Source organism: Lemur catta, chromosome 21, assembly GCF_020740605.2.
Source record: "Lemur catta isolate mLemCat1 chromosome 21, mLemCat1.pri, whole genome shotgun sequence".
Classification (NCBI taxonomy): domain Eukaryota; kingdom Metazoa; phylum Chordata; class Mammalia; order Primates; family Lemuridae; genus Lemur; species Lemur catta.
The window spans coordinates 25,772,737-25,797,410 of record NC_059148.1 but is presented as its reverse complement, the minus strand read 5'-3'; the positions used below and the strand labels follow the sequence as shown (position 1 = coordinate 25,797,410).

The following is a 24,674-nucleotide window of genomic DNA, read 5'->3' as shown; positions in this document are numbered from 1 at the left end:
GGCGGGAGGATCACTTGAGGTCAGGAGTTCGACACCAGCCTCAGCAAGAACAAGACACTGTCTGTACCAAAAATAGAAAGAAATTAGCTGGACAACTAAAAATAGAAAAGATAAGCCGGGCATGGTGGCGCATGCCTGTAGTCCCAGCTACTTGGGAGGCTGAGGCAGGAGGATCGCTTGAGCCCAGGAGTTTGAGGTTGCTGTGAGCTAGGCTGACGCCAGGGTACTCTAGTCCAGGTGACAGAGTGAGACTCTGTCTCAAAAATAAAGAAATTAGTTAATTAATTAATGGTTGTGGCTGGGTTTGGCCCAGGGTGGATAGGATTTGGCCGTCAGGTTATAGTTTGCTCACCTCAATGCTGGAGAGATGTTGTATTTGCTTTTGCTTAATATCCAGCAGTATTATCAAGTGAGAATGATTTTTGAAGTTAATTTCTCAGCCAAGAGCAGTAGTTCTCAAAGTGTGGTACCCGGACCAGCAGCATCTGCATCCCCTGGAAATTTGTCAGATATGGAAATTCTTCAGCTCCTGAGTCAGGAATCCTGAGGGTGGAATCCAGCAATCTCTACTTTAATAAGCCATCTAGGTGATTGTGATGCATGCTTAAGTCTGAGAACTCCAAAGGAAGTACAAATTTGAACCCTGTGAGTGCAGACCCACCGTCACAAATTCTCAGGGGAGGCTGCCTTTTGGTTTTCCAACCTAGAGGCAAGGACTAGAGACAGATCAAGCCATGTCTCCTCCCAGTGTTAGTGGACAGAAGTGTTCTGACCCACACTGTCACTGAGGGTGACAGCCTCTGACTACTCAAGGAGCTCCTGTCCCACCCCTTCGTTGCGGAGGGCACTGAAGTGTCAGTTCACATATGGAGCAGTCTGATTTTGAGTTTCCTCTTTAGTTTTGGCCCTTGGGAATTTCTTACTTGCGTACAGAACTGACCTATATATTTGAAAGGATGCTGGTACACTTCATTCAGTATTTCTGGGTGTTTCGTAGTGCAAGTGTTTCAGGTTATGTTACTATACACAGAAGTCCTCTCAATTTAAGGAAAAGCTGAGATTCTCCTTTAGAATTCCTCTTTAGAATGTCTGGCAGCCCCCTGCTTCTCTTGTAACCTGATACTTGTCACTTAACCCTGGGGTCCAGGCCTACTTTGTCACTCACAGGGACCAGAGGCCAAATAACTACTGGGGGTCTCTCCACCTTACTTTTGCCTGGAGCTGGAATCCAGTCCAGCCAACATTTGTTGAGCACCCACTGGGTGAAGGATGAGGGGAGTTTGTACAAGTGACAAGTATCTGTGTTATAGGACGCCACCCCATGGTCAGTGTACCTAGGGACCTTCCTCTATCCCAGCATCTAAATCCCCTTATGTCTCCCCATGGAAGGTTCTGGGAGCTCTTGGCCACTTCATTATGCATGACTGAAATTCTACAAAGGCAAACCAGACACATGACATCTGCCACCCGACATGGTGTTGACCTGCTGGGTAGTATAGGATGTGCCTTGTTGTTTGAAGAACATCATGTTGAGGATGAAGGGACAGAGGGAGGCTACATGGTGTGCCAGGACATGGCCTTAGGCCATGCCCTCAGGATTTTGAGGAAAGACAGAACCTCTGGGCAGTGACTTGACCACATTTGTGTCAGTAAACTACCCAGAGAAATAAACCCCACGCAGGGCTTCAGCACAGGTGGAATGGTTCCATCCTCCAGGTGTCAGATTCTCTTCAGAGAAGCCCGTCAGAACCCCCTAGCAAGAGTCACCTGCCCTCCTTGGCTGTCACACTGTGGCCCAGCAGGTCTGGCTCACTGGGAACAGATTTTGCCCACTTTTAAGAAGTGGCCGCAGACACTGGCAAAGTCTTTCACGTGCGTCTCCCCGAGCCCTGCTTACCTGCTGGCGTTCCGCACAATTCTCCCCCCTTTATCTTTGATCTCAAAAAAGATCATCTTGAAAAGGATTGTTTTGTGTGCAGTTTACCCAAACGCCACTTTTTCTAATTTTGCCAGAGTTGCCCTCCCCCTTCCCCCCTTCCTTTTATTTCTTTCTTGGATTTGCTTTGGGGTTGGCTTCCTCGAACCAAAATAACTCTCACAATGCATGGGGGAAAGTGCTTCCTGCGATGAATGACATCCGTATGAAAAGCCAGCAAGCCGGCCGATTGCTGTCCTTTGAAGACGCTTGTCAGCGAGTGCCGCGGTGAAGTGTCAGGCGTCACCTGGGGTGACTGCGGAGACGCCTGCAACAGCGAGCTTTTTTTCCAGAAAGGCTTCAGCCCAAACTTTGGGCTCTCAGGGGACCGAGGAGCAGCATCCATTTTCTGAAGAGATGAAAGGCGATGCTGGCTTGAGCAGCTGGTGTTTTCTCCTGTGTTCTCGGCAGGGCCCTGCAGCAGTGGCTTTGTAGCTCACCTGCTCTGCCTCTCCCAGTTCGACTCTGCTCCCTTCTTTTCTGATTTGCGTGCCTACTCGAGGGTCTGGCAGCTCCAGGCAGACCCCTGAGAGGAGAGGAGAAGGGGTGCTGGCAGCGCCCCCATGACACTCCTGTGGGAGGGGAGGAGAAATCTCACGGTTAAGAATGTGGCTCTAGAGTCAGACTTGTTCTGGGTTCACAGCCCACCTCTGCCATCCTTGCTGAGCCAATCCTGTCACCTCTCTGAGCCTCAGTTTTCCCATCTGCAGAATGGGGTTATTGGGTTTAGTGAAGACAATACAGGAAAAGTACTTCCTTAGCACAGTGCCAGATACATAGTGAGTCTCGACAAAGTTCAGCTGTGGCTCCCCTTTCCCGATTCACCCTCGTTGACCCTCACAGCCCATGCCCCAGCCATATGGAAGTTACCACAGCTTCTGGAAGGCAGCATTATCTCCTCTCCCCTTGCCCACAGTAGTTTTCCATGCTTGGTCTATCCACTGGACTCCTATTCATCTGTCAACACCCAACTTAGGTGTCACCTCTTGGTAGGTCTTCTCTGTCAGCAACCCCCGCACCCCAAGGTCAACCATAAATCAAGTCTTGCTGTGTGTGTTTGTGTGTATGTGTGTGTGTGTGTGTGTGTGTGTGTGTGTGTGTGTAGCTTAAACACCAGAAATTTATTTTTTCACAGTTCTGCAGGCTAGAAGTCTGAGATCAAGGTTTCCACAGGGTTGGTGTCTTCTGAGGACTCTCTTACTGGCTTGTAGATGGCTGTCTTCTCCCTGTGTTTCCACATGATCTTCCCTCTGGGCATGTGTGTCCTCATCTCCTCTTACCATAAGGACACTAGTCAGATTGGATTGGGGCCCATGATAATGATCTCATTTTTACCTTAAATACCTCTTTAAAGGCCCTATCTGCAAATACACATTCTGAACGACTGGGGGTTAGGACTTTAATATATAAATTTTGGGGGAGCACAGTTAACAAGGTCACTACCCCTAGGTGTGTTTCTAGGTAACACTTGCATGGGCTTCAGTCCCTGCAGGACTCTAGAGCATGGCTTATGATGGCTCCAGGGCCCAGCTCCCATGACGGGCATGGGAGGGCCACCCCACAGGGCATGCCTTGCCTGGAAGCTCCTGGGCCTAGAGCTTGGCTGTCCCCCCACCCACCCCCAGTTGAGGCCTAGGCACACACCTCCACACTGCTGGTCTTACGAGGAGTTTGTAAGTCTCTGATCTGCCCACAGCAACCACAGAGGAGCCAGGGGCCAGAATCTCAGGTATCAGAGGCCGGGGTGGGTGGAGGGGGGGGGGGAGAATGGGCATGCGCAGACACTCTGCCTGCACTGAGACAGCAGAGCACCCAGAGGGGGTCTCCAGACATCTCTTAGGACCACACAAGAAATGAAACTGTTGTTAACACTATCTGTGGGTTAGTTCGTTCATTCTTTGTTTCCCTTTCTTTCTTTCTTTCTTTCTTTCTTAGACTTTCTTTCTTTAGAGCAGTTTTAGGTTCACTGCAAAATTGAGATTTCCCATATGCTTGCTGCCCCCTCACATGCCCCCCCCCCGCCCCCCCCCCCCCGTTATCAACATCCCCCACCCGCGTGGGACATTCGTTACAAATCGATGAATCTACATTGATGCATCATTATTAACCAAAGTCCATAGTTTAGGGCTCATTCTTGGTGTACATTCTGTGTGCTTGGGCAAATGTATAATGACATGTATCCACCATTGTATTATCATACAGCGTATTTTGCTGCCCTAATAATCCTCTGCGTTCTACTTATCTCTCCCTTCTCCCCACAAGCCCTGGCAACCACTGATCCCTTTACTGTTTCCATAGTTTTTCCTTTTCTAGAATGTCATATAGTTGGAATTGTACCATATGTAGCCTTTTCAGATTGCCTTCTTTCATATAACAATGTGCGTTTAAGGTTCCTCCTTGTCTTTTCATGGCTTGATAGCTCATCTCTTTTTAGTACTGAGTAATAGTCCATCATCTGGATGTACCACACTTTATTTATCCATTCACCTACCAAAGGACATTTTAGTTGTTTCCAAGTTTTGGCAATTATGAATAAAGCTGGTGTAAACATCTGTGTCCAAGTTTTTGTGTGGATGTAAGTTTTCATCTCCTTTAGGTAAATACCAGGGAGCATGATTGCTGGTAAGAGTTTAGTTTTTAAAGAAGCCACCAAATTGTCTTCCTAAGCAGCTGTACCGTTTTGCATTCCCACCAGCAATGACTGAGAGTTCCTGTTGCTCCACGTCTTCACCAGCATTTGGTGTTGTCAGAATTGTGGATTTTGGCCATTCTAATAGGTGTGTAGAAGTATCTCGTTGTTTTAATTTGCATTTTCCTGATGCCACATGATTTGGAGCATCTTTTCATATACTTATCTGCATATGCTGTATATCTTCTTTAGTGAGTGTCTGTTATAGGCTTTGGTCCATTTTTTAATCAGGCTGTTTTCTTATTGTTGAGTTTTAAGAGTTCTTTGTATATTTTGGATAAAAGTCCTTTATCAGATGTGTCTTTTGCAGATATTCTCTCAGTCTGTGGCTTTTCTTCTCATTCTCCTAATATTGTCTTTCCAAGAGCAGAAAATTTTAATTTTAATGAAGTCCAGCTTATCAATTATTTCTTTCATGGACTGTGCTTTTGATGTTGTATCTAAAAAGTCATCACTAGACCCAAAGTCATCTAGGTTTTTCTCCTGCATTACCTTCTGAGAGTTTTATAGTTTTGCATTCTAGATTTAGGTCTATGATGTATTTTGAGTTAATTTGTGTGAAGGGTATAATATCTGTGTCTAGACTGATTTTTTTTTTTCATGCGGCTGTCCAGCTGTTCCAGCACCATTTGTTCAAAAGACAAATATCTTTGTTCCATTATATTGCCTTTGCTCCTTTGTCAGAGATCAGTTGATTACATGTGGGTCTGTTTCTGGGCTCTCTATTCTGTTCTATTGATCTATTTGTCCATTCTTTCTCCAGTACCACACCATCTTCATTACTGTAGCTTTATAGTAAGTGTTGAAGTTCAGTAGTGTCATTCCTTGACTTTGTTCTTTTCCTTCAATATTATGTTGGCTGTTCTGGCTCTTTTTCCTCTCCATATAAACTTTAGAATCACTTTGTCAATATCTACAAAATAGCTGAGTGGGATTTTAATTGGGATTGCATCGAGTCTATAGATCAGTTGGGAAGAACTGACAATGTGACACTATTGAGTCTTCCTATCCATGAACATGGACTATCTCTCCATCCATTTAGTTCTTCTGTGATTTTTTTTTTTTTTTTTTTGAGACAGAGTCTCATTCTGTTGCCCGGGCTAGAGTGCTGTGGTATCAGCCTTGCTCACAGCAACCTCAAACTCCTGGGCACAAGCGATCCTCGTGCCTCAGCCTCCCAAGTATTTGGGACTACAGGCATGCACCACCATGCCCGGCTAATTTTTTTTCTATATATTTTTAGTTGTCCGGTTAATTTCTTTATATTTTTTAGTAGAGATGGGGTCTCGCTCTTGCTGAGGCTGGTCTCGAACTCCTGACCTCGAGCGATCCTCCTGCTTCGGCCTCCCAGAGTGCTAGGATTATAGACGTGAGCCACCACACTCGGCTTCTTCTGTGATTTTATTCATCAGTTTTTTGTAGTTTTCTTCATATAGATGTTGTATGTATTTGGTTAGATTTAGGCTTGCTTTCTTTATGTAGTAGTAGTTGGTCCACATGTTTTTGAGTTGTTGTCAGTAGCATTCTTCCACCCATGGGCCTCCTCACTCCCATACATTTTTGCTTTCTCTGTATTTGTAATCTTTTGTCCGTCTTTCTATCACGGGATAGTGCTAATTGCAATATCTATTTCAGGGAATGGCAGACTCCCACAAGAGCAAGGGTGGGCAGGTAGCAAGTAACATTAATGGTGGGTTCAGCTCTGGGTAATGCAGGAAGAAGTTTGGGGGTGGGGATGCCCGGCAACTGGGGAGACCTGGCCCTGCCCCAGGGAAATCAAATTTGATTAAAACATTAGGCTGGACAGATGAAATACTCTACTGCTGGCTGGTTGTGGCCCTCGGGCCTGCTCATTTACAGACCCTGGTTGTATCTACATCGTCTTCCCAGCCCCTTGAATGGAATCAAGACCATGAACTCCTTGAGGGCAGGGACACCCCTGACACCTCAATGTCCTGCACTGGGGGACCACACATTGCAGGGGGCGGTAAATTTTTGATGAATGAATAAACACTTTTGTTGTCACCCTACTGCTTTTAAAAAGTAAAACATGTTCAGAGTGGCAATTATAGAAAAATAAGCAAAAAGAAGAAAATAAAAACCATCCACTTCTGAGATAAATCTTTGTCAGTTTCCTTAGCCCATTTGTTGACACATAACAAACATACAGAAAAGGGCCCCGATCCTGTATGTTTAGCTCGACTAATTGTCACACCCATAGAACTATCACTCAGATTAAAAAGTAGAACATCTCTGGCCCACCGAGAAGCCCCTGTGTCCCCCTCCCAGTCGCTGCCAACCACCCACCCCCAACGGTGACCCTGTGCTGACTTCTTACAGCACAGATTAGTCTGTTTGGAATCATCCAGTGTGTGCTCTTTTGGGTCTGGCTTCTTTTGCCAACATTGTGTTCTTGAGATTCACTTGTGTTGTGTGGTGACGTTGTAGTTCATTCATTCCTGTTGCTGTCTAGCATTCTGTTGTGTGAGTATACCACCATTTATTCATCCATTCTCCTGTTGGGGGACATTTGGGTGGCTTCCATTTGGGGGCTTCTACTAACAGTGCTGTTAGGAACATGGGTGCATGAGTGTCTCTTGGTGCACAGGGGCATGCCATTTTCTTGGGTATCAATCAGAGTTTCTCAATCTGGGCACTGTTGAGATTTGGGGTTGGATAATTCTTTGTTGTAGGGGCTGTCCTGTGCCTTGTAGGATGTGAAGCAGCATCTCTGGTTTCTGCTCACCAGATGCCAGTAGCATCCCCCAAGTTGTGACAATCAAAAATATCTCCAGGGATTGCCCAATGTCCCCGAGGGCAAGACAGCAGTAAAGTGATAAAGTCTATACTTAACTCTGTAATTGACTTTCTCAGTTTAATGCCTGGCTCTGCCACTTTCTAGCTATGGGACTTTGGCCAAGTGGCTTCACCTCTGTGCCTCAGTTTCCTCATCTGTAAAACAGGGACACTAACAATGCCTGGCTCAGTTACTTGGAGGGTTACGTGAATTAATTAATCTATGTGAGGCATGTGGAACAGGGCCTGGCTCATGACAAGTGCCATGTTGACTGTTATTTACCATTTTAGTGGCTACATAATATTCCCTCAGGTGGATGAGCTGTGGTTTATGTCGCTAGTCCTTTAGTGTGGAATGGTAAATGATTTTCAGTGTAGGCTGCCAGATTTTGCAAAAGAGAAAAAATAAATAAATAATAATAATGAGATGCCCCGTTAAATTTGAATTTTAGAAAAACAATGAATAATTTTTAGTTTAAGTATATCCCATACAGTATTTGCAATGTACTTATACTAAAAATCACATATTGTTTATCTAAAATGAAATTTATCTGGGTGTCCTATATTTTATCTAACAGTCTTCTTAATTCTAGTTCTTCTGGCTTCTGAACACCGCAGTGATTAACATCTCAGAAGCCTAATCTTTGCATACAAACTCTTTTTCCCAGTGTTACCTTCTCATTTGAATCACCTGGGGACTTATTAAATCACAGACTCCTGGCTCCACCCGAGGTCTCTGGAAGCAGGGTTGAGACTCCGAATTGTTAACTAAGGCTCCAGGTGATTCTTAGCCAAAACTTTAGGGTAAACTCCCCAGGTGAGTGAAGCTCAGGGGGCCACCTGCCTATTTGGTGATGTAGTAAGGGGGAGACTGGGCCGGGAGAGCTTCCCCACTGCTCCCTGCCTGGTCCGCTGGGCCTCTGCTGTGGGTGGAGATCAGGGCCTGTCTTTGCCTGGCCTTTCCCAGGACCCCTCTGCCCGGGTTCTTCAGCCTGGGGTCGGGGGGGCGGGGGGGGGCTGAGGGGGTGCCCCTACCTCGGGCTGTCCCTCAGCTCAGTGCCTGCCCCAGCTGGACAGGAAGCAGCAGCTGAACTTTGGTAGCAGGAGGGAAGGTGGGGGTTGTGGGCACCAGAACCAGCTGCATTGATTTCTGGCCGTGGTTCTTGGAAGGCCTGTCATGAGGAAAACAGGCAGCGAGTAAACAGCAGACGGTGGCCCGGCAGCAGGGAGGGCCTGGCTGGGCCTGGGAACCCGTCTCACCTCAAGGTGCCAGGCAGGTCTGGCCACCACTGTAGAGGACACCGTGCCCCTTGGGCCCGAGCCTGAGACCTCACCGCCTGGCCAGGTAAGGTTGGGCCTGACCCAGGGGTGGGACCTGGGTTCCCAGAACTTCCCCTCCGCACCCCGTGCCTGTCATTCATTCAGTCCCCACCGGCCTTCCCTGTACCAGGCTGGGCCTGAGGGCAGCAGCTGATGGAGGGGACATCCACCGCCAGCCCCGAGCCCCACTTGCAGGAGCAGCCGCTGTCCCTGGCTTTGCAGGACAGATCTGATTTCTGTCTCATCCCAGCTGCTGCGGGCACCTCTGGAGCCGCCAGGCCGCAGCCAGCTGGGCAGGCCGACCCCGTCTGCACAGAGCAGCCGCGAAATTACAGCTCAGACAGGATCAATATGATCAGGTCGAGGGGCCTTCAGAGGATGATTTTGCTTTGAGGAGAGGTCAGAGAGGCTTCAGACTTGTAAATATATTATTATTTAAGAGGGGCTTCCTGGTGGTCTGTAAGAGTTTGATGTGCAGGGAGTAGGCCTCTGTCTGGTCTTCTGGATGCTCACGGGGGTGGAGCCGAAGTGTCCAGGTGGTTTGGGATGGGGTGAGCTGGGTGCCTTCCCAGCAGTGGGGGTAGGGGCGTCCTCAGGGTTTGGGGACAGCATTTGAGTGTGGAGAAAAAGCTGCTCACCTTCCTTCTGTGCACATTTGCTGTTGGCAGCTTGTGCAGGGTGCCGACGTTTTCGGGGGGAGAACTTAAACAAGTATATTTATTTGTAGTGCTTTATTTGAGCACTTATTGCAGATCTGGTATTGTTCTCGACTAAGGGAATGGGGTCGTGACCAAGCCAGATGGAGTTTATAGATGGCATTATTTGTTTTATTGGAGAGGAACCCAGGGCTCAGAGTGGCCAAGTGACTTGCCCAGGGTCACTCAGCAAGAGGCCCCTGACAGGTTCAACTCTTACGCATAACTGAATTATCTCCATCTGATCAAGTGGACAGCTGAGTCTGAATAACGACGACGATGCTGCTAGCCAGCACTGATCAAGGGCTTACGAGGTGCCAGGCACTGTGCTAAGAGAGCCCCACGAGGTTAGTATTATGACCATCCCGTTTTTAAGTTGAGACAGCTGAGGTTCAGAGAGGTGATTTCACTTTCCCAAAGTCACACAGCTGGTAGGTGGCAGAGCTGGGGTTTGAACCCAGGACTTTGACTGTCAAGCTCAACCGCATATCATGTAGGTACTTTCTGGGGTTCCCACTAAAGCGTTGTGCATGGGGGAGGCAGATCAGAATCATCATTTCTATAAAGGTCAGGTATTTGGGCTGGGAGTGTGCAGCTGAGGGAGATGCTAATCTGCCGCTGGCTTTATCAAGAACTCTAAGGAGTGCAAAACACCTGATACAATGTTAACGAAAATATTAACAGCCGCCACAGATGCTGATTGTTGAGCAGTTGAATAACTCGCACGTGCTTCCTACCATATAGAGATGACCTAGAGAACTTAAAATACATAGCTGCATTGTTGTCCCCATTTGACAGATGAGGAAACTGAGGCTCAGAGTCACCTGCCAAAGGAAGTGGAAGAGTCAGGATTTGAACTCTGTTTGCCTACGTAGCTCGCAGAGCCATGCTGGTTTTCCCAGCAAGTGCTCTGAGGAGCCTGTGGTGGCATTTATACTTTGTCGGGTCTCCCAGAAGCCAGGGAGGGCATGGACATGGTTCACCCTCATCTCCCCTGTCCCGCAGCAGACTAGTCTAGCCTCTTCCCGGGTTCTAGTCTCTTCCAGCTCTACCTGAGACTTAACATTTTTCCCATTTTAAATCTTCCTAATCAGGTCAGCTGTGGAATACAGGTCCCAAAATAATAATGCCAAGTGCAGCCTTTACTGTGTTTGGATTTCCTGCTTGCTTAGCAAAATAGAAACTTTGGCATGGATATATGTGTGTTCTTTAAAAAAAAGAAAAGAAAACCCTTTGTTTACTCTGCTTTTGTTTTTATAAGATATGACTCTTAACGAGGCTTTAATTCAAGGTCAAAGAGTAGAAGTTGGTGAGAAAGCCCATGGCCCCCTGGGCCCCGCTGGACACATAAACAGCCCATGGACGCCTCTTTTCATCTCCTCTTTTAAACAGTCCCGTTGCAACAGAGCTGTTCCTTGCACGAGGAGGTAAAATACTTGAACTGACTGTTTTGCCTGTTCCTGTTTGCAAAATGCGAGCTGTGCCCCCCCTTTATTTATTTATTTTTCCTTTTCTGTAGTTCAAGGGAAATAATTTATTAACTTGGGAATTAGAAATCATTCCCCAACCCCACAGCCCCCCGAGGCCTAAGCCAGCCTGCCCGCCCTGCTCAGGGAGTTACGTGAGGCCTTTCTGTCAAAGGCACAGCCATGGCAAGGCCTGGGCGGACATGGATAATGTATTCACAGTCACGACTCGCAGACCCTGAGTGTCTTGAACCCCAGTCTCTGGGGACTGGTGGGGCCACGCCATCGACCTGAACCCCCTGGACTGCTGCCCCCTTGGACTGACGGTCTAAATCCATCAGACTCACTAGCCCCACTCGTGGACCACTGAATAATTTACGGTCCCTCCGAGCAGCGAGGAGCAGGTCACTGAAGTTCATGGGTTAATAACAGGTTTGGTTTTCGATGTCAGCAGCTCTCTTGATAACGTATGAAAGAATCCTATTCTGTTGATTAGATTTTGAAATGGATCAATTTTTAATCAGCCAAACACCTGACTCACTCAATAAGAGTTGCATTGTGGAGACAGGATGGAGGCCGGCTTTATTTACAAGAGTGTTTGTTTTTTGGGGGCCATACGCAAATTCCCACCCAGATCCCTCCTCCTGGAAGAAATTGACCGGATTATCTCCCACCTCAAATGGCAGCGTTTGATTCACCTTCTGATTAGTTGGGAAATCCATGGGTCTGTTTAAGAGATAAGAACAGCAGCTAAAGGTTTGATTTAGTCATCCGTGGTTATTGATGGAAAAAGCATTTATTTGCCAATGAAGAAATTTTGCTTAATGTAACAACGAGAAAGAAGGGAGGAAACAAAGGGAGTCTAGGCGGCACTGGGGTGGGGGGTGGCAAGGACATTTAGCTCTGGGGATGATTGGGGTTTCCATCCCTGTCCTCTGAGATTTTCAAAATAATGATATGGAAATCGAGAATGAGTAAATTGAATTTGTGGAAGGTTCATTTGGGGGCGGGAGTATTGCTTCTGCTTATTTCATTTATTCATTCAACAAACAGTTGAGCCCATCCTGTGTGCGTGGGATGAAGCTGTCATTAAGAGAGACAAGGTTCCCGCCCTCATAGAGCTTCCATTCTGGTGAGGGGAGCCGGGCAGGAAAGAAAGGACAGTGTCCAGTCACAAGGTATGCTACGTGTTGTGGAGAAGCAGAGAGGAAGCTCCGGGGGAGAGCAGCAAGGGCATCTCATTCTGATCCCGCAGGGGCGACATGGGATTGGGGAAGGAGTTTGGGTTTTCTCTACAGTGCACTGGGGAACCATGGGCAAGCTTTGAACAGGGGGGTGGCTTGTTTAAGTTTTGTGTTTGGAAAGGTCACTCAGGAGAGTGGGCCCGGGGGCTGGGAGACTGCTGAGGGGTCTGCTGTAGCCATCTGGAGAGTGGTGATGGGGGCTCCAACCAGGGGACAGCTTGTGGCGGGGTGCTGGGGGATGGAGGGGTTGGGGAGGGGATGGATTCGGCAGTTCTGGTCAGTGGCCAGGCGGCTGAGGAAAGGAGGCGGTGCTTGGGGCCAGCTGGGGCCCCACAGCAGCCAGGGGCAGGACAGAACATTGCCCATCTGTGGTCTGGGTCTTGGACTTTTCCTCAGCCTAGAAGAGCTGGGAACAGGTGGCACAGAGGCTGGGGACTTAGGCTGTGAAGTCAGGTAGATGTGGGAGCTTCCAGTCCCACTGCCTTTTATAAGCAGGTAACCTCAGACAAATTGTTCTTTACATGTACAAACAAGTTAATTTTTGGTGTACACTTTTCTAGAAGGACTCATGAGAAACTGCCAACAGTGGTTGCCCCTGGCAAGGGGGTGTTGGGGTGAGTGGGGGATTGACTTTCTCATCTCTACCCTCTGGTAGCCTCTGACTTCATGCCACAGGCAGGTGTTACCTAGTTGAGATTGTCCACACCATCTGTGACATGCACCATTGTGGACCTGCAGTGGCCTTCTGAGCAAGGACTGGTGTTGCCACCCCTATATTAAGATGAGGCTCAGAGAGGGGCAGTCGCTTGCCTACATCACACATCTGTTCCTGGTGGGCTCCAGCCCCTTCTCAGGTCTAAGCCTCTCTCTTTTCCTAGCTCCTTTTCTTCCTTGTTGCTGTCAGTCAAGGTCATGGACTTGGTGGGACTTGGAGGAGCAGGATTTTTCCTGGCAGCAGTAGTGATTTCTCATTCCCCAGTGCTCTGCTCCAAGAACCGTCAATCGGGCAGCTTCATTTATTAGCTTAATCTTTGCACGTCCCTCAGTGACACTGTTCTCTCACCTCTGTGTTGGGGGAAGAATGGCCTGTGCGCACACCTGTGTGTGTCTGCGTAGGCTTGTGTGGGTGTCCACGGGCCTGCGCGGGATGTTCTCTGAGCGTGGCTTTGGGACTGGATAGGGGGATGCCTCATTCGCGACCTCCCTGGTGACAAGCAGTCTCTCACAAGCCTCTTAATCCAGGAGGAGCGCACAGGAATTGCTCAGTGGGAAAAAACCCTCTGATCTAGTGTCACATGTCCTGGGTTCTAGTTCTGGAGTGTCCACTTGTTTGCTGTGTGATCTTGACTACATGACTTCTTTGGGCCTCAGTTTCTCATCTAAAATTGGAATGACAGTATCTGGCCATCTCCTTTTTCCTTAAACAGGCTGAGCACACTCCCACCCCAGGGCCTTTGCACTTGCTGGTGTCTCTCTCTCACGTGTTGGCCTCCATTGCTCCTTCACTTCATCTGGTGGTTACTCAGAAGCTACCTTCTCAGGAAGGCCTCCCTGGCCACCCTAATTAAAATCTCACAGTGCGCATGTGCGTGCACACGTACACATCCTCACTTCCTTTCCCTGCTGTATTTTTTTCTTCCCTAGCACTTAACATAATGGAATATGTGCATTTTACCCATTTATCCTGTTCACTGATTTCTCCCACTGAGATGTCAGCTCTAGGAGGGCAGGGATTTTTGTGTGTTTTGCTTCCTACTGTCTTCCTAGCACCTAAAGCAGCACCTGGCTGTTGAAGGAATAAATGAAATAAGTCCATACACTGCAAAGCACTTAGTGCCTGGTACATAATGAGCACTCGGCAAGTGTGAGTTGTTATTACTACTACTATTACTGCTGTTAAGCTTCCCTGAGCTTCCTTTTCCCCATCTGTGAAGCAGAGGCGCTGCTGGAGATGGCTAGCACGGCGTTGCTGTGAAGAGGCAGTGCTGTGGATGTCGGGTTCATGGTACAGCTCCCAACAGTGATTCTTCAGTAGATAGGAGCTCTTACAGCTGTAGGTACAAAGTGAATGATAAAGGCTCTCCCCAGTTATGGGTGTGTTCCTGGGAAGTGGAGTTAGGTCTGGGGCCCGGGGCCCAACCCTCACCACCCTGTGGCTGTTCCTGATTGACTGCTGCACCGGTGGGGGCGCCAGCCCTCTTGTTTGCCTCCAGCGACTGTCCACCCAGAGTGTCCAGCCGAGGTTCACAGACATGCCCTGGGATTCCAGCTTTCTCAAGCGGTGTCTCAAATTCTTCTAGACAAAGTTCATTTTTTCCCATTTTTAAAAATGTATGGGAAGGTTTTGTTTTTTGTTTTTTTAAGAAGGGAAAGACGAATTGATACTTATTGTCCCGGGGAGACATCCCTAGCATGTTACTGTGGGGATAAAAGCCACTGCCGAGTGACATGTACAGTATAATTTCTGTAAATTAAAAAAGCAGAGCTTCCTCTGGGCAGGGGAATGAGATTTGTTCATTGGCCCAGGCCTGGTTCACGAGCCTCCCCCTAGAGTCGGGGTGCGGGGGACCCCATCCAGGACTTTTAATTGCAAGCCACAGAAACTGACTCAGCCTCCCGCCAAGACTCCTGTAAGGGAGGGCTTCTCCACCTGTGGGAAGGAGATTCTGATGCTGGCTGGCCCAAAAGCATGACAGGTGTTCATGGCGGTTGGGAGGGGCTGTGACAGAGTGAAGAGGGGATCCCCAAATGAAAATAAGGGGTGATTGCTGGATGCAGTGCGAATCAGTGCTGCAGTAGTGACCAGCCACCGTCCACTGTGCAGCCTGAGATAGGGCAAAAGGAGATGAGCAGATGCTGTCCCTGTTCCCATTGGACATTCTAGTGTTTTCTGGCATGCTTCCGCCTGCTGGTGACTGCATCTCTGTGCCTGGGGGCTTTTTTCCAAAACCACAAGACCACTTTGCCTGAGAGTGGGCAGGCCAGAAGTATGGAGGCTGTAACCCCCCAGGAGCAGCCCCCAGCTCTCAGGAGCTGGGGTACAAATGCCCCAGCTCCCTCACCCCTGAGTGGAGTGATTCTGAGGTCTGTTTTGCTCTTCCTTTTGGTGATGGAGATTATAGGTGATTTCTGTCTTTGGTTTTCTTAAGGTCTTTGGCACAGGGAATCTATTATTTTGTCCTTTGAAATTAATCTGCTACAAAAGGCAGAAGTGTCCCTGAGAACATTGGGGGTGTCTGTGGGGATAGCAGGTAGTCTGTGTCTGCTCATATTGTGGACAGAGCAATTCGGGCTTCTTTGTTGAGCTGAGATGAAGGGGAAAGGGAAAAGCGGAAAGTCTTGGTGTATCGTAAGGCAAAACTAAAGGAATTGGAGTCAGTCCGAATAAAAGGCTGACGGACTGAATTGGTTTGCATCCTGGGAATTTTCTGGATTTGAAGCTTTAGTGAGAAGAGGGATTTGGATTAATTCCACATCTCTGAACACCTACTGTGTGCCAGATACTCTCCTGGGCGTTTCCCAAAGTGACTGAGAGAATCAGCAAGCAGCCGTGACCCGAGTTGGACCAGAGTGGCAGGTGGCCTTGGGGAAGTGGAAGCTCAGGGTGTGGGTGCAGAGGAGAGGCAGCAGGTAGATCAGCCAGGGAGCCAGGAGAGAGGATAGAGCTTTTGAAATGAGCCCCGAGACCTGGAAGGCTTGATAGGCCAAGAGACGGAGGAGGCAGATGCTCCAGGAGCACGTCCCAGCGTGGGCCAGGGCCGTGCCTGGGAAGCTCGTGTGTGGACGGGCGTGTGATGTGGTCAGGCTGGGAGAAGTAGCACCCTGAGGGTCATGAAGAAGGGTTGGTGGGTGGCCTGGTGGGCGTTTGAGCAGGAGAATGAGACTTTTGGAGGTGTGTTTAAAAGACTGGTTTATCATAGGTTTTTCAACCTCCACACTATTGACATTTTGGGCCATTTCATCATGGGGACTGTCCTGGGCATTGTGGGATGTTTAGCAGTATCCCTGGCCTCCACCTAACAACCAAAAATGTCTCCAGAAGTTGCTGAATGTCCCCTGGGGGGGCAGGATCACCCTCAGCAGAGAAAGCACTTCATCGGGTTGGGAGGGAGCAGGAGACTAGCCAGAGAACAGCCACCATGCAGGTGGACAGCACTAGGGCAGGCCTGGGAAGGAGGGCGCAGGTGTGCAGGGCCTTCCAGAACAAGCACGAGAAGGCTGGGGATTAGCAGATCAGGGAGGGCATAAAGGAGGGAGCCTGCCCTTATGGGGCCCAGGGCCAGGGAAAGATGGGAAAGAAAGAGGAATGCTTTGGAGTCAGGGGGCCTGGGGGACCCCAGAGTTGATGCATCTTGGGGTGTCTCCAGAGCTTGACACAAAGGTGGGTCCTTGGTGATGGGAAGGGTGTTGATCAGTGAATGAATGAGCCAGATATGAAGCATTTAGGGAAAAAAGGACTGGGGTTGAGGAGGGAGTTGAGAGGCTGTTTCCTGTGCCTCTTGGTGAGCATCTGCCGTGTGCGCTCACGGAGGTGGGCCCTGGGCACCCAGCACAGCCTCTGATCCCGTGGAGAGTGTAGCCTCGGGGACGAGGGGCTGCCCAGCGAGCAGAGCCACAGACAGCACTCGGTGCTACGGGGGGACAGCGGGAGAGTCTGTCGGGAGCTGTGGGCTGGCGGGGAGGTTGGGAGAAAAGGCCAGGCACCCGTCAGGGACTGCCATCACCAGGGTGGCCCATTTTGGGCTTACAGAATTCACTCACTCAAGATCATTTTGATGCGGGCAGAGCAGCAGGCCACCCTTGGTACAGAGAAAGTGGTGAGAGCAGCTGGCAGGTGATTTCCTCAATACTGGGCTGGGGATAGTCCGGGAAGACTTGGCCGAGGGGGTGAGGCCGGAGCTGAGGACAGGATGAGTAGACCTGTGCATGGGGAAGGGCGAGGGAACAGCCTATGTGAAGACGTCATGGCTGTGCCTGTCAGAGACAGGGTTATCAGGGCAGGTAGAGCCTTAGCTTGTCTTCTCGAACCTTACAGATAAATACGATTTCCCTCCTGGCCTGCGACAGTGAGGACTGAATGAGCAGGCGTGGAGTGGCCAGTGGGGTCTGCGGTGCTGGGTGTCTTCAGAGCCGTGGGATGTAAAGGTTTCCCTCTCGCCCTTTCCTCCCATTCCTGCTGAGCTCCGTCTGTTTCCAGGTGGCAGATGGAGGGGCCTGCAGATGTCCCCCAACCGTTCAGCAGTTGGCAACCTGTGGATATTCTGAGACTGTGATTTTCAGCTCCTCAGTGCACCGCTGGGGAAAGCAAACTTAACTTTTTCCTTCCCCCCACCGCCCTATTTTTTTAAGGCCAATTGAAAAAGGAAAAAAAAAAAACTCCCCCTAGAACAGGCCACTGGCTATTACGGAAATAGTAAACAGAAGTCAGGCTGGGCATAAGCGGTCTGTTTTAATTAGAACATTAAAGTATTTTAACGCTTACACTTTATATTTTTGCGAACTTGATTATATAGCATTTTAAATACCTGTGAACATTTTAAGGACGCTGAGCGATGAATTGTTTGCAGGTTCACAGGAAACTTCTATTTTAAAGGCAAAACGGTTTGAGAGTGGCTGCGAAAGCTTCGCGGCAGCGATGACACTGTATAATGAGGAGCCTCGTGTCGAGCGGGTTGGCAGACGGCCCGCTGTGCCCACCGTCCCTCGGGCTCCCTGGTGCCCCGCTTCTGGAGAGGTCCCTGCGGGGTGAGGGGGTTGGGGAAGCCCTCACCCTTCTTCTCCCGTTCTCCCTTTTGTCACCACAGCCCAGCCACATGGGCTGCCTTATCATTCTTTTATGTCCTTAATGTTTATTGAGCGTCTGCTATGTGCTGAGCACTGTGCTAGGCACCAGCAGTAGAGCAGCGAGCAGGCCGGGCAGAGTTCCCTGCTTCCGTGGAGCTGACTTCTAGTCAGGGAGACAGGGGGTGAAGAAAAAAATAAAGGAACAGCACGGTGGTAAGGATGGCAAAGAAAAGAAAAACAAGGTGGAGGATGGGGACAGAGGTGCTGTTTTTGATGAGGGAAATTAACAAAGGTTTCTCTGATGGGAAGACATTTAAAGAACGACTCGCGGGAACACACCAGTGGTGTGCTGCAGTTGGCTTGTGCCAGCTCCCGCGAGCTCCTCATACACATCTCTTCCCAGCCCCTTGTTCAGTGATGTCACGTGGTAGCTTGAGATCAACCATGGCGGGGGCATTTACAGCAAGGAAATTGGCACATGTCAGAGATCAGAGCTCACTCCCCCAGAGAGCCCATTGTTAAACATTTATCAGCTCACATCTGGAAGCAGGTCACGCAGAGATCTCGGGGAGGGGTGGGAAGGGTGTTCTAGGCATTCCCTGAAGCAGGAATATGTTGGGAAGGTTTGAGAAACATCCTGGAAGCCAGCGGGGTTGGGACTGAATGAGCGGAGAGTGGAAGGAGACATAACCAAACAAATTCCTTAAATGCTTTTGGCTTCTGAAATAGTCTGGGTTTGCTTGTGCCTCAGGACCTTTGCACATACTGTTTCTTTTGTCCAGAATGCTCTTCCCCTGGTTCCTTCAGTTCTTGTCTCCCCTGAAGGGCCTTCTCTGACCATTTTTGCTGAGCACATCTTTCCACCTGTATTCTTACATCAGCACCACTTTGGCCCCTCCCCAGCATTTGTCTCTGTTTGTAATTGGGTATTGAATTGTTTATTTGAGGTTGGAACCTGTCTGTCCCCTGCTGTCTTCCCACCTTCCAGCAAGGGCCTGCATAGAGCAGATGCTTGGTGCATTATGGTCACGTCGGTGGCTGCTGGCCGAGAGCCTCTTCTGTACCCAGTACTGGTTTGGAAGATGTCTTCAGTGGTGTGAGATCAGGGATCAGGACCAGATGCAGCCAGTGGAGAAACCAAAGGCTCCTACTTTGTGCTCAGCCTGATTCTAGCAGTGTAATTCCCGGATCCCTTCTAGTTATCCCTGAAGCAACACAGTGGCAGATTGAGGCCTCTTTGATAATGGTCATGGTAATTACCCCACACCAGCCACCAACCTGTCAGCTGGAAAGAGCACGCAGGAGCATGCTGTCTGCTCCTGCTGAAAACATTGGTCACGTTGGAGGTTAAATATTCCTATTAGATCATGGTGGGAACTTGTGTTGTCATGAGAGCAATGGATCTCAGGAGTTCAGAAGTTAAAAATGAAGTTTGTTTCATCGATGGAGAAAGTACTTAGTTCACAGGCACCTGGGACTGTGTGGCACGAGGGGCATCAAGGAGGGAAACATTTTAATCAAAGGGAACAGGTTCGGCTCACCTGATGATTTTATTTCTAATGATGAGAGCTTAGAACATATTGACCAAGGTGATCAGCACTTAGGTCTTTCATAGTTAATGAGGAACTGCCCCATTTATATTGGAAACAGTTGCTGCCCGGGGCCTTTAATGAGGTGTGCAGAGCCTGGGAGAGAAGGACACTTAACATCCGGAACTGGGTGTGGAGTGAGAGGGAGAGGAGGCTCCTTTTTTAGGCCGTCAGATTGATGACTCCTGTCCTTCCGGGTTTCAATCCTCGTTCTGCGTTTCCCAGCCAAACACCCTTTGGCCAGTTTTTAACACTGGGAACCTCAGTTTCCTCTTCTGTAAAATAGGGTTAATAGTGCAGTTATCTAGGGAATGGTTTATGGTTTATGAGAATTAAAAGTGACGATATATAGTTGGGTGCAGTGGCGCATGCCTGTAGTCCCAGTGACTCAGAAGACTGAGGTCGGAGGATCGCTTGAACCGGGAGTTTGAGTCCAGCTTGGGCAACATAGCGATACCGTCTCTTAAAAAAAAAAAAAAGTGACGATGTGGGTAAAATCCGAGGATGGTGGGGAGCATAGTAAGCACTTAGGAAATGTCACCCATTGTCATTCGAGCTGTCAAATGACGTACTTCTAAAATCTAGGAAATAGGAACGTCCTGGGCTTGTTCCACTGTAACAAGGAACTTCCTAAAGAAAATGCTGTGCATGAAAAGTCACGCCAGAGTTTCCTGGCTTGCTAGCCAGTCGCTTCATCTCTAGGTGATGGGTGTTTACCTAGAAGGTAAGCTTTTCCTTGAGAAACACTCCTAAGTGCTTTGTGCTTAACCTGGCCGCCTGGAGCGGCTACCGATTTTGTCGTTAATCAGAGAACTCTCTCCAGGTCTGTGTATTGCTATCGAGTGGACTTTGCCATAAGCTGCCTGTTATTCAAATTTGCATTACCCAAGAGGGAAGGGGGGGGCACTGCTATCTCCTAAGTGTCTAGAACAGTGCCTGCACGTAATAGGTGCTCAATAAACATATGGTGAACGAATGAAATCATATGCCTGTACGCATTTAAAATGGAAGGACTGTATCCCAGAAAAATGAAAACTTAAGCTCACCCACAAGCCCCATGTGAATGTTCTCAGCATCTTTATTCGTTAACAGCCAAAAGTGGAAACAGCCTAGATGTTCAGCAGTCTGTGGGTTACGTTGCAGTGTGTCCGTACCATGGAACACTATGCAGCAATGAAAAGGATCAAACTGCTGATACACTAACAACTTGGATGAAGCTGGAAGGAGTTATTCTAGGGGGTAAAAGCCAGTCCCCAAAGGGAACATTAATACGTAGTGTTAGATTCCGTTTGTCTATTTTTTTTTTTTTTTTTTGAGACAGAGTCTCACTCTGTTGCCCGGGCTAGAGTGAGTGCCGTGGCGTCAGCCTAGCTCACAGCAACCTCAGACTCCTGGGCTTGAGCGATCCTACTGCCTCAGCCTCCCGAGTAGCTGGGACTACAGGCGTGCACCACCATGCCCGGCTAATTTTTTCTATATATATATATGTTTTTAGTTGTCCATATAATTTCTTTTCTATTTTTAGTAGAGACGGGGTCTCGCTCTTGCTCAGGCTGTTCTCGAACTACTGAGCTCAAACAATCCGCCCGCCTCGGCCTCCCAGAGTGCTAGGATTATAGGCGTGAGCCACGACGCCTGGCCCATTTGTCTGTTCTTGAGAAGATGAAGTTAGAAGCAGAGGACAGGTTAGGGGACGGGGAGGGACATGGGTATGGTTATAAAAGGGCCGCATGGGAGACCCTGGTGGTGAAGGAAGTGTTCTGCATCTCGACCATATCGATGTCTGCATCCTGGCTGTGATACTGCACCACTGTGTTCTAAAATATTACCATCTGGGGACATTGGGTAAAGAGTACAAAAGAGCTGTCTGTATTCTTTTTGCATGTGAATCTACAATTACTCAAAATAAGTCCAATTTAAGAAAAGTAAAGGACTGAAAGAACATCATTAATTATTAAAAATACAATGGACCGATTCCCTGTTTGTGAGCCATTAACTCAAGTTTTCACAGCAGCAGTGTGAAGGAGATGGAGGTGATGTCACTATTTTACAGAGAAGGGAACAGGCTCAGGTTAAGGGACTTGTCTGAAGACGCACAGCTGGACAGCGGTGGAGCTGGGACTCAGACCTGGGAGTGCAGGCTCCAGACCCTGAGTCCTCTCCTCCAGACGTGCCGCTCTCAATCCCTGTGGTTTGGATACTGAGCAGAGCCACGAAGCTCCCCCGTCACGCATGGGGGTGTGGTGTCTGACCACGCAGCCGTGGGACATGGGTGCCCTCTTCTCAAGTGGCCGACAGCTCTGTAGTGTAGGGAGGAGAGGCAGCTGGGAGTCACCCTGGGCTTCCCGCCTGTCTGCTCCTGAGCTAGCTGCTGGTCTCAGGAGTCAGGACCCCCTCCCCACCCCACGTCTTTTGCCTCATGTGAGCGGTGTGCAGTGTTGGCTGTCGTTATGCTCATTTTACAAGTGGGCAGACTGAGGCACAGGGGAAGGGAACTGGGGCGTGGTCCTTCCCAGTTCTGGCATCCTTCGGTAATGATCACAGTTCCTGTGATTGGTCTCACGTGGCTGCTGTTTTCAGGGCATTTTCTGCCCTGTGACAGGTGTCAGGGCACAGGCTCTGGAGGCAAAGTCCAGCAGGGCTGGGATGGAGTCTCTGCAGATCACCACACTGTGGCCTGGGCAACCGATGTCTCGTTTCCAGGCCTCAGTTTCCTCATCTGAGAAATGAAGGAATAATGAGGATTAAATAAAACGTATTTGGTAGCACATTGTAGGGAGCAAAAACCACTGACAGTATCTGAGGTCTGGGGTTGGGAACTCTGGTCTGTCTGCCCCAAGGCGCAGGGCACTTAGCTGAGAGCAGCCAAGGCCCCACCCGAATTGTCCTTCCTGGTGGCACCTCTGAGCCTGGCTGTCCTGGACTGAGTTCTTCCTGATTGCTGGCTTCCTAGCAGGATGCCATATGTTGGAATAGGGGCCTCCCAGAGGGCCTGGGGAGCTTCCTGCAGGACGCAGCACCTAAGCTGAGAGCCGATAGGTGACTGGGCTTTCCCAGATGAGTGGGAGGAAGTAGAGGGAAGGGCATTCCAGGGAGAGGGAACAGCAGGTACAAAGGTCCAGAGGTCAGAGTGTGCAGGTGCTTTTGGGGAACCGTAACCAGGGAATGCTTGAGCTTTCAACAGGCAAAAAGCAGAACCTAGTCCCTCTGTCCCTTTGTATCTTCTTCTATTAAGACAGTTCAAAGTATCCTGGAGGAGTTTCAGGGAGCTTATGGCTGGGTAAGAAGTTTGGGCTTCATTTTGAGGGCAATGGAGAGCCAGTGGAGGGGTGAGCAGAAGAATGATGCAGATAGACCTACGTGTGAGAAAGGTGCCTCTGGTAGCCTTGCTCAATGCAGGGGGCAGAGGCAAGCTCCCAGTGGAGGCAGGGAGGCCAGGGAGGAGGCTGCTGCCACATCTTGGTGAGCCATGCTGGGGGACGAGAGCAGAGCGTGGGAGTGATCTTGGATAGCTGTGGACCAGCGCAGGACGTTTGTCAGTGTAGAACCGACAGGGCTCTTAGAGGGGCCAGACGTGGTGCAGTGAGGGTAAGCTGGGTTTCTGTTTGGGGTTCTGGGGATTTTACTTCTTTCTTTTTTGGTCTCGTCTGTAACACAGGGATGCTTTCCACTTCCCCCATCTCTTGGCATCCTTTACCTCAGTGAGGGTCAAATGACAGCCTCCCTGAGCCTGTGTTTGCAGTGACAGCAAAACAACCGAAACCCCACCCAGAGGCCATAAAAAATTCCCCAGGGGATAAAAGAAGCCCTGGTTTAGTTAAATTCATAAACTCCCTTATTTTGTCCAGTGGTTTTTTTCCAAATGCACCCAACCCAATCAGCTTGAGATACTACTTCTCTTTCCTTTTTTTTTTTAATTGTAAAGACTAGATTGGGTTTCTCTTCCCCTCTCCTGCTTACTTAAGGAGAGGTGCTGAGAAACAATGCTGTCACCAAATAGCAGGTGCCAAAGGAAGCAAAAATCAGCATTTATGGAGCACCCACTGTGTGCTGAGGCTCCCTTGTGTGTACCTCCTTGATCTTCTGGGTGAAGGCCATGGGGCATGAAATCCAGCAGAGTGGAGTTTGTGTCTGGCTGGGCCGTGTCCTAGCTAAGGGGGGGTCCTTGGGTGAGCAACTTCAGCTGCTCTCAGCCTCAGCTTGCACATCTATGTAAGGGGTCACTCATTAGACTCACCCCAAAAGGTAGCTGACAGAGTCAGCACGTGTATTCCAGCCAGGGCCGGGCAGCTGGGCTCCGTGCCTGGCAGAGAGGACGGACTGGCAAGCGGCCACTGCTGGTAAATAACCCCAGGAGCTTGGCCTCGGTGTTCCTGTTTGGGGAGGGAAGTGAGAGTCATGGCCCCAAAGCTACCAGGGTGGATGTCCTGACTCCGCCATGCCCTTTCTACAAAGGCCTGCAGGGGACACAGCTGAGGTTATCGCCTCTGCCTAAGGTCAAGTATAACCAGGCAGCCTTTGCTTCTCCCTGTGCAGACCCCTGAGAACAGGGAGAAACTCGCCGGGGCCATTAAGGGGCACAAGGTTGGGCCACCTCGTCCTGGTTGCCCAGCCAACAGGGCCCATTTTGGTTTTTCACCCCTCCCAGCCTAGAACCTTTCAAAAGCCCAGATAATAGTTGCCTGGGGTTCTGTGCACTTTTTATAGAAGAGCATTGTGTTCATTTCCAAGGGCTGCCGTAACAAATTACTACAAACTGGGAGTTTAAAACAACAGACATTTATCCTTTTGTGGTTCTGGAGGCCTAAAGTCCAAAACCAAGGGTCGGCAGGGCCACGCTCCCTCTGCAGGCTCTTGCAAAGGATCCTTTCTTGCTTTCTCCAGCTCCTGGGGCTGCCGACATTCCGTAACTTGCAGCCGCATCCGTCCGATCTCCGCCCCTGTCTTCACGTGGCTGGCTGTTCTTGGTGCCTGTCTCTTCTCATAAGGACAGCAGTCATTAGATTTAGGGCCCATCCTAATCCAGTATAAGCTCATCTTTTGAATTAAATCTGCAAAGACCTTATTTCCAAATAAGGTTACATTCTGAGGTCTGAGCGACTCATGTTTTCTTGGT

General features: G+C 49.3%; 1 protein-coding gene across 2 annotated transcripts in view; it reads left to right on the top strand.

The window, feature by feature from the left end:
* Positions 1-24,674, top strand: part of CUX2 (cut like homeobox 2) — a 228,602-nt gene that overhangs the window by 28,918 nt on the left and 175,010 nt on the right. Inside the window, exon 1 of one of the 2 annotated variants that reach the window (XM_045534831.1) lies at positions 8,658-8,805. The exons of the other annotated variant lie outside the window; for it this stretch is intronic. The gene's annotated coding sequence lies outside the window, so the exon portion shown is untranslated. Of the gene's footprint in view, positions 1-8,657; positions 8,806-24,674 lie in introns of those variants that run through there. 2 annotated transcript variants of the gene reach the window in all.